Source organism: Lycorma delicatula, chromosome 7 (genome assembly GCF_047948215.1).
Source record: "Lycorma delicatula isolate Av1 chromosome 7, ASM4794821v1, whole genome shotgun sequence".
In the NCBI taxonomy this organism is placed as follows: Eukaryota; Metazoa; Arthropoda; class Insecta; order Hemiptera; family Fulgoridae; genus Lycorma; species Lycorma delicatula.
The window spans coordinates 144,881,316-144,897,837 of record NC_134461.1 but is presented as its reverse complement, the minus strand read 5'-3'; the positions used below and the strand labels follow the sequence as shown (position 1 = coordinate 144,897,837).

The 16,522-nt window shown below is 32.8% G+C and overlaps 1 protein-coding gene across 3 annotated transcripts in view; it reads left to right on the top strand.

The window, feature by feature from the left end:
* Nucleotides 1–16,522, top strand: part of LOC142328185 (facilitated trehalose transporter Tret1-like) — a 105,620-nt gene that overhangs the window by 65,808 nt on the left and 23,290 nt on the right. The gene's annotated exons all lie outside the window — the stretch shown is intronic.

The window sequence follows — 16,522 nt, the reverse complement described above, 5'->3', positions numbered from 1 at the left end:
ATAACTCTATCATTAGATGAGAATTAAAGTTTAAAGAGAGAATGTATGTGTCGAATTTTGCTACATCATTTTTCGTACAGCAAAATTATGTTAATTTAGACAAAAGAATAAATATTATATTAATATCTCATTTATGAAAATCAACAATTTTTCTCGAGATAACAGCTATCTAATAGAATTTGTTTTTACCACTACAATTTTTTTAAATACTGAATTTTATTTTGTGTAAGTAGATACCATAATTTTTCTGTGACTATAATTAATTACGTTGAAAGTAACTAACTCCTTTGAAGTATTTTGTATTATAATTTTTTTTCATTTTATAAAAATAACTAAAGCAAAGCGTTTTTGCTTCAATGACTTTATTTTAATTCGCACCCATTATTTCGATTCGATTATTCAATTGTGTGTGTAGAATCACACAAACCGACATAATTTCTTCAATGAAACTAAAATAGTGAAGTTATTTTATCTAGACTTATAATCTATATTAAGTTAAAATATTTACCAGTTGGGTCACCCTCCCTTCTTAGAATAGGTTTTTGGCATTTACATTTTTCAGGATATACTTTATACGATAGAGTAACAAGGAAAAAAATTAAACCGTTTTTTTGTAAACCTTTTTTTATTTATATATTTAAAATTAATTTTACAAAAAATGTTATACCATAGAAATGTAAAAAAAAAATTGAAATTACTTGACGTAAATAAATTTCATTAAAAACTATCAGGGGTAGAATTAAAAAAAATAAAATTTTTAAAATACTTTCGTAAGAAATATTTTTTTAAATATACCCCTTTTTAGGGAGTGTGAAGATACAATTCAAAATGTTTAAATTGAATTTTGTTATGTGGCATGTCATTTTGAAGCTCTGAAATTTTTTTTTGCTTTTTATAGCGTTAGGTTGTTCTAACAAAAATTCTGGAAAGACAAATTTCAGATTTTTTCTATTTTTAAAAAATCCAAAATGTAATTGAATATTTATTTATATGGCAACTGTCATTTAATAACAGCTATTGATTTTGTGTGTGTGTGTGTGTGTGTGTGTGTGTGTGTGTGTGTGTGTGTGTGTATGCGTGTGTGTGAAAAACCTGATTGCTATTCGAACCCGAAACCTCTTCGGATGAAAGGCAGAGACGCTACCACTTCGCCAAGAAAATCGGTAATATTCTTTCATTTAGTAATATGATGGAATACTTTGTTTTAATTGTTATAGAATAAAATTAGCTTCAATGCTATTTTTCTTCTTACTACAGGTAAATTATACTTACTGAATTCTTCATTTAAAATTACAAAAAAATTAAAGCACCCATTTATTCAATTGACTTTGAGTTTACCAATAAAAATATAATTTAACCATTGGTTTAATTAAATATAAGTGATAAAAAAAAATTGAAAATAAAATGAAGACCTTAAAAATGAGTTGTCGTTTGATAGGTATCGCTATTTCTTCTTCTTTCTTTCTTTTTCCTGTTTAGCCTCCGGTAATTACCGTTCAGATAATACTTCATAGAATAAATGAGGATGATATGTATGAGTGTAAATGAAGTGTTGTCTTGTACAGTCTCAGTTCGACCGTTCCTGAAATGTGTGATTAATTGAAACCCAACCGCCAAAGAACACCGGTATCCACGATCTAGTATTCAAATCCGTGTAAAAATAACTGATTTTATTACAACTTGAACGATGGAACTTTCGACTTCCAAATCGGCTGATTTGGGAAGAGGGGTTCACCACTAGACCAACCCGGTGTGTTAGGTATCGCTATTTAAACATTTTTAATTGCACTCCCACAGCTTTCTCATTTTTCATCAAAAGGGGAAAATTTCATTATTACTACCAAAATGTAGAGTAATTGACTCATAAATTCTCTACGTCTCAGATCTCCATCTAAAACAGTTCAAAGTTAGAAAGGAATTGCAATACCATTAATTCATTATAAATATATATATATATATATATATAATAAAATTTATGCGGCTTTTTTTAAAATTTAAAATTCTCAAAAACATATTATCGGATGTACAGTTAAAAATCCTGTATTAAGTATGGTTGAGTTTCGATGACATGTAGATTAATGATTTCTGGTAATATCATCAGTGATTCTTCCTCTCATGTCTGAGACCCGATTCAGATCTCGTTGATAATTTACCGCCATACCTCACAGTTCTCTGCCATTACAATCAACGCGCCTAGTGTTTCTCCAGTCGCCTCTTCAATTTGGTTCAACCATCTTTTCAGCGGTCTTCGCGTAACCTGCTGCCTTCAATTTTCCCTATACGACTAGATTCTCAAGATTTTCGACAGAGCTACGGACTATGTGGCCGAAAAAGCAGAGAATGCGCTGGAAGCAAATTGCGGACAACCTCCTTTGTATATCCAGCTCGTTTATAATCGAGTTGTACTTTTCCTGACATGCGAAGCGGAACATTCTTCTGTAGATCCACGTTTCGAATGCATCAATTCTCCTCCTGGTCTTTCACTTTGATGGTCCAGGTCTCAACGCCGTTCATGATTACTGGGAAGCAGTAATTAGCTTTAAGAAGTCTCAGCTTTGAGAGTTCAAAGGTTCAAATCCTAGTGAAGGATGTTATTTTTATATGGATTTGAATACTAGATCGTGGATATCGGTGTTCTTTGGTGGTTGAGTTTCCATTAATCACACATCTCGGAATAGTCAACCTGAGATTGTGTAAGACTACACTTCATTTGCATTCATACATAAATCCTCTTTTATCCTCTGAAGCAATATTTTATCCTCTGTTTAGCCTCCGGTGGTTCCGGAGGCTAAACAGAAAACGAAAGAAAGTCTCAGCTTTGTATTCCTGGTGATTGCCCTATCCTTCCAAATAGCAGTCACCTTCGTAAGCGCCTCCTTCGCCAAGATAATTCTTCTTCTTCGTATTTCAGCTGACGAGTTTCCCCCCCCCCCCCATCGTTCTCTATTGTGAATCCCAAATATACGAAACGGTCCACTTTATTGAAATTACCTTGTCGTATAGAAATAGTTATTGAAACTTTTAGTAATTGGTACGAATTTTTTTTTTTTGAGGATATGCCTAAATGTAACTTATTGAAATATATCCCGACGAAAGGCTCAATTCAATGTCGAAAATTTAAAAAAATTATATAAAATAAATATTTATTAATTCTTACACCAATCATATGTTTACTAATACTCATTCCAAACGTTTAAGTGTAAAACCTTTTTTTCTATGGTACAAAAGTACTTATATAACCATTAGCAGATTGTTATAGGCGTTTAATAACGACTTCCAGAACATTAATTCTACAGGTATGTTTAAAGGGTTTCTGTCAACATTTTTTTATGTATTACAAGATTATGATTTAAAAATTTTATATCTGTGGGTACAGTAAATATTATTTATAATAATATTATAAATATTATTTATAATATTATTTTTGGCAATCAAATACATTTTTTTAATATATATTATTTATAATATTGTTGAGCTTTTTTATATAATAAAATTAGTATTAAGATTTATAGCTCTCTAAAAAAATAAAATTACTTTTAAGACCAGATTTCTTATAAATTTATGAACAACAATGTAATCTTAACTTCTGTATAAAACGTATTAAAATGTTAAGTAAATGTACGTTTAATATACAGTATTTGAACGATTATAACAACAGATATGGGAAAAATTAATCGTGGCCCAGTTTGCTTATAAAATGGACATTGTTTACGCCAATGCGTAAAGTTGTTTTATTTTCAATAATGTTTTTGTCATTATTTTATCTGCTGTGGTCGCAATGTTTCATAAAAGCAATTTCTATTTAACCACATTAGCTTTAGCTGTTTTATGTTATCTCTATTTTTTAATGTTGTCAAATTCCTAGAAATATACTGTTCTTTGTCTGCGACCACGTCATGTCCTCTGCTCGTTCGTATTCAACAATTTTTTATCAGTTTTACGTAACTCTTTTAACGGTCTGCTTGCTTATAAAATTAATCTTCGATATGTTGTTTCGTACCCAAACTTCCGGTCTATGCTAATTTCTTTGTCTTACCAATACCAGCACACTAGCTCTTGTTGTCAACACACACTCTTGTCCATTGCCTTCTTTGTTTCCCTCTCTTCTCATCACGCCGAAATTTCTTCAGTCCAGAATAGACTTTCATAATGTGCTGACCTACGGACTCGGTCTTTTCTCTATCTCGTACAGTTGCCGTTCAAATCTGTCTCTCACCATTTGTGGATCGTTCTCTCTCTCTCTCTCTCTCTCTCTCGTACAGCGCAGTCCAGAAAAGACTTTCACCATGTGTGGTCGACTGTGACCTTTCTCTCTAATACTTAATGTTTAAGTATTTTCGTCGTCTTCGTACTCTCATAAACGTTGGGGTATTTCTCCGACGAAATATTCTGTAGTTCTACTCGTCAGTGTTTCATGATTTCACCGATCTCTATGTTTTGTTTTGCCTCGTTTCTTTGTTAAGTTAATCTTCAAATTCTGTATATTACGTCTCCTTGAAAGTGCTTCTATCGCTACAAACTGCCTATTCTATCGACGCCGAATCTTCTCCAGCTGTTGATCATATTTTTCATCGATGCAAATTCTCTCCAAACTCGTTACTACATATCTGAGGTGCTACGTAATTATTCAACTTCTAATCACAAATTGTTACCTCTGTTATTTTTGATTCGCTATTACAGACTACGCCAAGGATAAACCGTATGTATATGTGAACTTTAATTTCACGAGTTCAGTTTTTTACCGATACTCGTGTGTTATTAAGGGATGTTCAAATCCTTCATTATTATTTATAGTAAACAGTTACGCTATTAGTAAAATTTGTGAAACTTTCAGTTAATCGTACATTATGTATTTCAAGTCAAAAAACCATTTATTCACTTAAGTACATTCACGGAAAGTGGCTTATTTAAGGTTATGTTATTGTTCATGAACTCTATATGTTTACTTATTTCAATTTGATTATTGTAATTAAATTTTTTGTACTGGAATATTATCGTGGCCTTTTTTCTATACTAAACTAGAATTACATGTTTTAATTATTTAATATTAAGTTTGATGATGTTCATAATTCAGAAATGGCCAGTGCCAATAATAAGATTTACTGTAGTTTATTTGTCTAAGTTAATGACATTTGTTCATTGCTAACTTTTCAATATTACAGAATTTGTCAGTAATGCAACAGTTTTCCAGTTACACTATGTTTATTGATGTTATGTTTTTCTAAGTATATAATTATAAATAAGGTGTTTTATGTTCTCTTGTTTTCAGGCTTTGTTAAATTGTAGATTTTCAAAATGTGTATTTGAAAAATGTATATTCATGTATTTTCTCATTTAATATTATTATTACTGATATGCCGATTTCAGCTGATATTTCTTATATAGAATTAAGTTATGTTTATTTCATAATTTCATTTAATTTAAGGTTATGATTTAACATAAGTTCAGTTGTTTTCTTTCTGATTAAAGTCCAATTTCTTTTGGTAAATACGAGCTGTGTGTTCTTTTATTTTTGTTAACTTTACCCAACAGACATAAAACATATATTTATAACAAAGAATAATTAAATAAACGGGAAACTTATTTTAATAATTATTATTATTATTATTCAACATTGTCGAATAATTTTTATTAAAACATTAAATATTGTCCAAATCTTTTGTTAAATATTTATTTATATCACTTATATATTTAATGTAAGAGATATTTCAATATTATAGTTGAAAGTTCTAGTTATATACTTTCTTGAAATAAAACTTTCATATCCTACCTAACGTAAGGGAAAGCTATTGTTGAGACCAGCTCCTGACAGTTCAATCGGCTCCGCACGATTCACTCGGCTGCGTACGATACACACAGCTCCTGACACACTCGGCTCCATCTATTCTGTATAAGCCGGCTCCGAATTAGAATCCCGCAGTCTTGTTCCATCGCTTGAAGACTCACATTGTCTTGTTATAACTCATCATTCATCATTGATATATTTGTGAATTACATAAACAAAAAGTACGATAAATACAATTTCTATTCATAATTAATTCAAGGCTTATTATATAACTGAACCAGCACGTAATCATATACATGAATAATTCAACCTAACCGAGGTGGTGAATTCGACAGAGCTATCAGACTATATTGGTTAGTTAAAGTTGATCATTTTGTTTATGTGAATTTTATCGAAAGTTAAAGTTATACTTTTAACTTGAATTAATCCTAAAATGTATTATTACTATTGCTTATTTTTCATAAATACAGTTAAAACATGTTTTATTATATTTCATATAGACTTGAAAAGAGGTGTTGCTCAAATCGACCAGTAAATTATTAATTTTCTTTGTATTTATTTTTTTTTGGAGTGGGGGAACGAAAACGCTTTCGTGTTATTATCGCCAGGGAAAAACTATAACAAAAAAATGTACCTTCTCGTATATAAAAAAAAAGTAAAATTACGTTAAAATTAAAATGAAAAATATCAAATTAACAAGATTAAAATTAAAATAGTAAAAGAAATCTAACCATTAAGATAAAATATACAACACCAATAACAAAATAAAATCAAAATTTATCGGTGGTTAACATTAAATTTATATGAAGTATATTGATACTTCGTGGAAATAACAATACCCGGTCTTTCTCTCTTTTTCTCTTTAGCCTTCGGAACCACCATAAGATGTCCATGAGGATGATATGTATTAATGTAAATGGGGTGTAATTTTTTACAGTCTCACTCAGGTCGACCATTCCTGAGATGTGCGGTTAATTGAAACCCAACTACTAAAAAACACGATCTATATTACACAATCTAGTATTCAAATCCGTATAAAAGAAACGGCCTTTACTAGGATTTGAACCTTAGAACTCTCAATTTCGAAATAAGCTGAGTTGAGATGACGAGTTCACCGTTAGACCCACCCGGTGGGTTTTTTTTTGCTTGGCATTTCCCCCGCCATCACCCCATTCAGTCGCCCTAAAACATAAGACCGAATGTTTGTGCCACAAACGGCTACTGAGCCTCGAAACAGTTCCTAGAGCTTACCTAACAGCGTGAGCGGACTAAGCGTGGTGTCATACACCACCGACTTACGTGTCCCAACCGCTCACTTGTCATATATTTACTAAAACGGGTAAACTTTTTTTTTGTAATGAATTGATACGTGAAGATCTGGCGAAGTAGTATTTCGATGAAGACATGGTTTATCTACGAAATAATTTCAAATTAAGTACATTTAACTCAGAAGTAGTTTTTCCTGTAATTTTAATTCCATGAACATATAAAGAAGTGATTTTTATTTTTTTTATTCCAACATGAAAAATCAAGAGAAGAATAAAAAGTCAGAAATCATTTTGACAATCGATCATCCGCCTTGTGACGATTCCGGTCGCCACCCCCCGCCCGCCCATTCCTAGCCTTGATGGGCTTCAACGGAGGTCGTCTTTTGACCCTCTAACTGATTACATCTCATAGCAATAAGCCAGGCCTCGTTGGGATACCGCCGATGTAAATGCCTCGGTAGACATTTATATCGGTGAATTATAACTGAGCCTTCGCCTTCGCTGTAAGCTTCTTTCGGACATCTTGACTGTCCTACTTCGTTGCCCTCTGAACTAGCTAACGGAGGAAGCTCGAACCCCGCGCCTAGTTCTACATTTTAAGTAAGCTGTTGTGAGTAAATGTCTCAATATTGGAGGCAAATTCAGTAAATAAACGTACCACAAGTAATGTTGTTCGCAACAACGGAATTTATACCCCCTTAATGAAACTCGAACTTGATAATTTATACCGTAGTTTATAGCAACTACGGACTCCGGTCTGATCTACCAGGGAGAGGAGCACAGACCTTTACTCCCACTCAGCTCCATTATGCGATTTTTTTTTATCAGCCTTTACCTTTTCATAGATGTACAACTGTTCAATTTTTTGAAAACAAATGTCGATAGATCGTAATCCATGATTAATCGTGGAATCAGTCATTATAAAATTTTTTTTTTTGTCTTCAGTCATTTGACTGGTTTGATGCAGCTCTCCAAGATTCCCTATCTACTGCTAGTCGTTTCATTTCAGTATACCCTCTACATCCTACATCCCTAACAATTTGTTTTACATATTCCAATCGTGGCCTGCCTACACAATTTTTTCCTTCTACCTGTCCTTCCAATATTAAAGCGACTATTCCAGGATGGAATAGTCGCTTTAATATTGGAAGTTAATAAAGAAGTCTGTCTCTTCTTTTAACTATATTTTTCCAAATGCTTCTTTCTTCATCTATTTGCCGCAATACCTCTTCATTTGTCATTTTATCCACCCATCTGATTTTTAACATTCTCCTATAGCACCGCATTTCAAAAGCTTCTAATCTTTTTTTCTCAGATACTCCGATCGTCCAAGTTTCACTTCCATATAAAGCGACACTCCAAACATACACTTTCAAAAATCTTTTCCTGACATTTAGATTAGTTTTTGATGTAAACGAATTGTTTTTATTACTGAAGGCTCGTTTTGCTTGTGCTATTCGGCATTTTATATCGCTCCTGCTTCGTCCATCTTTAGTAATTCTACTTCCCAAATAACAAAATTCTTCCACCTCCGTAATCTTTTCTCCTCCTATTTGCACATTCAGTGGTCCATCTTTGTTATTTCATTACTTTTGTTTTGTTCTTGTTTATTTTCATGCGATAGTTCTTGCGTAGGACTTCATCTATGCCGTTCATTGTTTCTTCTAAATCCTTTTTACTCTCGGCTAGAATTACTATATCATCAGCAAATCGTAGCATCTTTATCTTTTCACCTTGTACTGTTACTCCGAATCTAAATTGTTTTTTAACATCATTAACTGCTAGTTCCATGTAAAGATTAAAAAGTAATTGTTACTGTTGCTGTTTGGTTCCTGTACATGTTAGCAATTGTTCTTCTATCTCTGTATTTGAACCCTAATTTTTTTAAAATGCTGAACATTTTATTCCAGTCTACGTTATCGAATGCCTTTTCTAGGTCTATAAACGCCAAATATGTTGGTTTGTTTTTCTTTAATCTTCCTTCTACTGTTAATCTGAGGCCTAAAATTGCTTCCCTTGTCCCTATACTTTTCCTGAAACCAAATTGGTCTTCTCCTAACACTTCTTCCACTCTCCTCTCAATTCTTCTGTATAGAATTCTAGTTAAGATTTTTGATGCATGACTAGTTAAACTAATTGTTCTGTATTCTTCACATTTATCTGCCCCTGCTTTCTTTGGTATCATGACTATAACACTTTTTTTGAAGTCTGACAGAACTTTCCCTTTTTCATAAATATTACACACCAGTTTGTATAATCTATCAATCGCTTCCTCGCCTGCTGATTAATTTTTAGTAATAAAAAAATAAATAAAAACTGTCCTAGAAGGTGTTAACCAAACTTTTAGGGATCGATTTAGCAAATAAAGAAGAAGATTTACATGGACAATTGCCCTATCTTGTTTCGTTTTCCCTCAGGTCCGCCTTTTTGTGTTTTTCAATAACAATTTATAACTTAAGAACAGATTAAGACACTCTAATTAAATTTCGTGCACGTATATTTAATAACATCTAAATAATAAATACGTTTGAAAATTAAAAAACAATGACCATTTATATAATTTAATCGTTAATAGCTCCGGAATTAACAGTTTTATTGAAAAATATTTTATACAAAAAACATTAAGCGTATTATTCTCAATAAAATAACACTTATTTGTTCAAACCGGTTGATAAACAGCTGAGATGAGGTTAAAATTGTTTACGTGGATCGCAAAAATAATAGTGTGACAACCTTTTGCCTATCACATCATTTAACAACCGAATTAAAAATTATTAATAATAATTTCTAATATTATTAATTATTTTTAACAATTAAAAAAAAGAAACGATAACCTTGATCCGATTTTTGCGATAAATAAAAATAATAATAGAAATTTCTTACCTAATGTCATTGTGTCAGATTTTTTTTTTTATAATTTACTAGTCTTATGTAACCTTCATATATATCATACTTATCACAGGTATGATTTATTGCCTAATACAATTTTTAACAATAAACTGAGATGTACCAGATTAGTCAATCGGTGGTATCATCTAACATTGTAAATTTATTAATTTTAAATCGTTTTTAAAATACAGATAAAAATATATACAGATTTTTCCTATCTTGCTGGATGCCGTAATTAAAAATATAGAGCAGTGGATAACCTCTGGACTTAAACTGCTATCTGGTTCGTATTTAGTACGATCGATAACATTTATTGGTACTTACCGATGAAACGAAATTGAATAATAATTGAATGATACAAAATTGATAGCATTTATACTGGCTCGCTAACCTTGATTAATTAACACCGTAATTTTTTGAGTATTTATTTAATAAATGTAATTATTACAATTATTTATTATTTAAATAATCAAAACACTCCTGATAATTAGTCAAGGATAGCGAGCGTAGGTTAAGTTCGGATAAATTATATTTATAAAATAAATATAAATAACCATTTATTAAAATTAATAAAGAGACTGTTTTGAATCTATGTTAAACTCTATATCGGCCCATTTTCCACCGAAATCCGATTGACTACTTTGCTTTTAAATAAAGCTGTAGCTGCGGTGGCGTTAATACGTAAGCACCCATTTATTTAATATTTTTTTGGTGTAAATATTTATCATCCTCTGACTTTTATTATTACTTTTTTAAGTACATTTTATATAGAGTGTTCATAAAGTCAGACAACTCAGAAACAGACGTCAATTGTTACTTGTAGTTACAGGGTTCCTGGCGGTACATGCATTTTGCTAAGACTACACAAAACAAAAGCATAGATCAAGTAGTGATCATTCCACCTTTGTCAGCAGTGCCGGCCCGTGGCTAAAATTAGTGGAGATGCTGGTCCAGAAATTTTTTTTCTGAGCCTTTTCAAGGCCGTGGTTAAAGTTTTCTGTAAAATAAAAGAACCGAAAAAAATTAATCAAAGAAAGTAACTGGAAGCAGGATAATAATTCTACACTTTATCGCATTCAAAAATATAGTACAAGGTTTTTAAGAACATTGTACTTAAAACCCGTATTCGGTTTAACCGAATAAATAACAAAATGTCAATACAGATAATATTTCTTAGTATAGTTAGATAATAACTTAATAAAATGTCGGCTTAAAAACATTATAGTCTAATAGTGCTTAATTTAAATTTCTAAGCACACAGAAACAAATACATAATTAATTTTTACAAATTACCTTCTTTTTCGCCCTTCCAACGTGTTTTTGGACAGATTTAGTAATCAAAGAACCCTTGCTTTCCGCCATCTTCTGAATGTTACTGAAAAAAAATAAACCGCTTTCATATTCCTTTCACCGACTAAACTAGAAAAGGGAACGAACAAGGAACGTTCCATACACACACGGAGTAAAAAAAACCTACCTTCCACCAGCACGCCAGGTTCGGCGCTGCGGGAGCGAGAGTGCTCTCTTTTCCTCGCAGCTTCGTGTTTGGCTGTTGTGCGCATGCGCACAACAGCCAAACACCGACGCCGCTGGAACTGTGAAGCGCGTAGTTCGATACAAAGATTTTTGTTTCTTTTTCATAAACTGGGAAATAGCTACTGACATTAAGCTTAAGGATTATACATTGTACAAGTATAAAGAAAAAATGAAAGGAAAGCACTCATTTTATATATATTAAACGATAATATAAAGTGGAAATAAGGGGTGCTGCATTTCCACAGTACCTACACGCGAGCCGCCATTATTTGTCTGTATTTTCACAGAAGTGAAACAAGCATGTCGTATTTACATACCCGGTGTATATTTATTGTGGAACATTATTTAATCGCTCGATCTTATTCTGAATGTTTTTACGGCTAACTTTCCCGATAATTCAGTACCAAATAAATTGATTTAGCGCCCGGAGACAGTATAACTATCGTAAGCAATTAAAAATTAACTTATATATTAGACTGATGTAAAACGCCTATTACGTACTCTAAAAGCAAAATAATCGGTATAAACTGCTTAAACATACTATAGTAAAAATCAAACATTTGAATATAAACGGACGGCCCTAAGAGATCGAATGAAGTCGTCTCATTGTTTCCTAACATATTTCGGAAGTTAGCCCCTAGTTTAAACTTCGACGCAATGCCGCGTAACACCTATAGTTTACAACTACAGTGTAAGCTCGCTGTAACGGGGTTATAAGGGGACTTACGTGACACCCGCGTTATTTCGAAAAGTAAATTTTAAATCACAAAGGGGATCAATTTAAAAAAATAGGCAAAGATCAAGCAATAATTGTTTAATAGAAAAATCCAATACAGTATAATGTGTACTTACATAGAAACAATTTAAATGCGGAAGATACGATATTTTGTCTTTGAATGTAAATTATTTTTTTTAAATAAGAAGTTATTTTTTGTTTCGCGGTTGTTCGTTTCATCGTTACAATTTATGACTTTACGCTTTGTAAATGCAATAAATGACAATCATCAATATCACTTTGTTGCTACAGTATTTGCTACACTTTGTTATTACACTATTTATATTTTCCAGAACGTCTTTTATCGGAGGTGTAGACCTCTTCGTAACAACGACCTCTGCATAACCCCCCCCCCCCTTCTTTCTCCGACAAATTGTCGTCAGGTTTTAGAACGGAGTTTACAATTTCTTCGTCGGTCATGTAATCGGCAGGGCAAGGGGTGTGATTGCCGACACTAACATCACCCAGTCTAACATTTTGCGATCACGTCCGACTGTTTCAGCTACCGAATCGATAAAAGAACGCAATTTATCTTCTTCTTTCACCCGACCGCGTACAGTACCTTCAGACACATGAATTCCCGGGATAAACTGGTTTTCAAACGACCTACCTTACCTTTTCAATAATTTCTAATTTTTCCTTTACAGGATACGTTTTTCGTTTAGACGACATGTTAGGCAAATACGAACGAAAACAAACACTACAAAATATAATAAATTAACCGACGTAATAAAACTTAACGATACTGATATACACGGTAAAAGCAGCTCGAAATAAATCACAATACGTAATAACATTCAGATACCGTATACTGTGCCCTGTACAAGCAGCACATTGATGGTCTTATCGCAGAAAATGAGTCGTGTGCAATATATCATAAGAATTTCTTCTATTATTATATTATAATCATAGTTTAGTTTTATCGAATCGTGTTTTGGGGAATTCCAAGGCTTTAAAATTAGTCGTGACTAATTGACAGATGTTTATATTAGAAGCGTACTGTTGACAATTTCAAAGGATTTACGGTGGGTTTTACACCGATATCGAATACAGTGGTAGGGTGACTAGCGTTTCTTCATCCTATTTTATTTTTTGGGGGACCGTATGAAGCCTCGTTATAGTGGGCTGTACTGTATGTGGGTGTACAGTTAGCAGTCGCAGCGAATAAAAACGGACTCATCGATTTGATTCATGAGATATCCACGAATGAGCCTAGTGTGCCCTATACGCAAACTGCAAATAATAACCTCCTCTTGACGGTTATTCCTGCATGAGGAGGTCCACGGTAATATAGTAATCTAATAGGGCGAACTTTATTGCTCCATTCACTTTGCCGCACATCACGGATCACCCTCTTCAGAAAACAGAGAAGATCGTCAGAAACAACACGATTAGTGAAAGGAAGTTGGAAAAAATCCTCTTTTGCCGCAGCATCAGGGCTCATTACCTGAAATTCCAATTTGGCGGGGATCCAGCAGAAGCTCAGAGTTCTATTACGCTATAAATTTCGTATGTAACCTTTCTTGAAACTGAAGAGCGAAACTATCAGTTACTGCAAGATGACACCGGCTAATTCGACTATGGAACTGTTACGTGAATTTTTCAATGACCGTAATTTTCTTCGGATTATGAGTTCCACGGTCACGTTAAATACTGTTTTCAATAATAACCTGTACACTTTGGTTGAATCAAAAGAAAATTCCGAAGACAGCACTTGTAACACGTTTGCAGGAACTCTAAGGAAAGCATCGCTGAACATAAAGAAAAGCGTTGTCGCCTGGATTGATCTTTAAGGCAAACATTTTGAATATTTATTGAGAAATATAAGTGAAAATAAAATTAAAAATGTAGTCTGCGCTTACTTTCCTGTATCTTATAATTAAATTACTCTTGCCAGTAAGTATAGTCTGTTTTACACGTGGATTGCATGGCTTTATAATACTTTTGTCAGTATTCTGGAATACAAAATTTTGTTAGTTGTTTGATCACACCACCTTATTTTGTAAATTCATCAGTTTTGTAAATAGACTTCAATTACCGATGATGGTTACGAGAATTGTCGCTATTTTACATTTTAACAATAATTAATAAAAACAATTTATTATGTGTTTTATCAACATTAATTCTATTTTTCATAACACACATCGTTTGAAAAATTTTTAATTAACTACGTTTGTTAAACGCTTTAACTGACTAAAATAAAATATTATTTACGATAAAATTGTATAACTTTTATGTTACACAATAAAAACATTATATTCGGTTTAAAATTTTAGTTTTATTTTATTTAATTCAAGAAAAATACAAAAAATCTTTCTAAATATAATTAATTTAAAAATAACTAAAATTTTATGTATAAAAATAAGTAGACCTTTGGCCTTAACTTCTACTTTGTTTTCAATTTTTTATCTCATAATCCGTTGACATAATTGATGATATTTTATTAAAAACTGTGTATTTTTAATAAATACACAAATTCATCGACATATAAATGTTTACATTTAAATAGTCGATCGCAATATGATCGTCATCATATGAGATCGAATCATTAATTTCAAATCGATGGAATTTGTCTTAAAATTAGAAAATATTTTTTTTACATTTGCGTCGAGATAGCGCTGTAGCACTAGAGGGAAAGCATTGTAATCGGTCCAATTTCGGCATATGCGGTTTTCACCGGATTTTAACGTTTTGATACTTTTTTTTCTGCGATGAGGGGAGCAATCCCATTTACGGACAAAGTGTCGAGCTCACAAACAGGTTTCGTTCGCTGATGTTGTTGCGTATGTAACCTGGGCCCTACCGACTAAACCTTTTCCTCACCAACCACCTCCTCCCGAGGCCGAAACCGCATTTAAGCACTTGTCAGCCCCGGGAGGTGCCTTCAAGCTCAGGGTGTTCAGAGTCCCAGTGCATCATCACCGTCCCCCATCTATGCAAGCACAAACGAACGCCAGCTCCGAAGAGGGTTGTCTGTCTCCCTCTAGCTCTCCGGTCCGGTTATCTTCACCTCACTCCTTGAAGTCTTTGCTGACTCTCCGAGATTTCCTAGAGGGTTCACATATCATCTCTGGGAGCCTCGATTCCACATTGAAGGTGGGTGGCTAAGGCACCCTAGACATGTTGGCTGCCTCTCGTTTCGTCTTGTCTCTTCAGCTGTTCTCTTTGTTCATTCTCTCTTAGGATCCTTGCGGTTAGTTCTGCTACTGTAAGCCATTCCCTTTTGCCCCTAATTACTTTAGAAGAAGATTATATATTAAATTATAAGTAAAACATAAGATGAAGCGTTTTAATTAATTATTGCCTATCTCCGTGGCGAAGTGATAGTGGCATCATTGCCATCAACTGGAAGTTCTGGGTTTTAATCTCGATCAGGCACGGCATTTTTAATTTCTTGGCATCATAGCAGCTCTAGAGCTATGTTGCAAGAAAGAAAGTATGGTAATCGGTAAAAAATGGGATATGGGATTTTTTTACGTTACTCGACGTTTCATCATCCAGAAATCCCCCCCAAAAAAAACAAAAAGGATGTTAATACGTACGTACGTAAAAATGTAAGTTTTGGCTTGTTTTAAGCTTAATAACTTTTGAATAGATTAACCGATTTTTATGAAATTTTGTACAGACTCACGTATATGGGAATATTTGGTGGTAAAATTTTCGGAGTCAATATCACCAGAGGGTGGGTAGATAGTGTTTTAGTGTTAATTTTCTCAAAATTTTGCTAAACATAACCCCATCTTGTATTAAGCTCAATTCATGTGTGTATGTGCTCATCTTACCAGTTTTAGGAAAAATTTGCCCCAAAAAATTCCCACTCCACAAAAATCGAAAAAAGTTTATATTTTTATTTATTGCATAATTTTTAACAAATTTTTTTACTTCCTAGACATAGCAGTAGTACAAGCGACACAAAGAAAATACTTTGGAGCAATATTGTGGGAGGCAATCAAACTTTAAAATATTGGATTTTTTTTAATTTTTCAAAACTATTTTGGTTTATTTTAATAACTTAATTTGGTTTATTTATTAATTGGTTTAATAATAAACTTTTAGTAATAATATTACAATAAAATTTTATCATAATTCACCGCCCCACCCATAAAAAACTTTTAGCAACTTTTTGTTGGTGTTATATTTTTACTTCCTTGTACGAAGTAAAGAAGTATTGTGATCTCAAAAAATTTCGGTTTTCAGATTTTAACGGAAATAACAATTTTGGGCATGCCTGAATCAATTTTGATTAGTTTCGGAGTGACGTCTGTACGT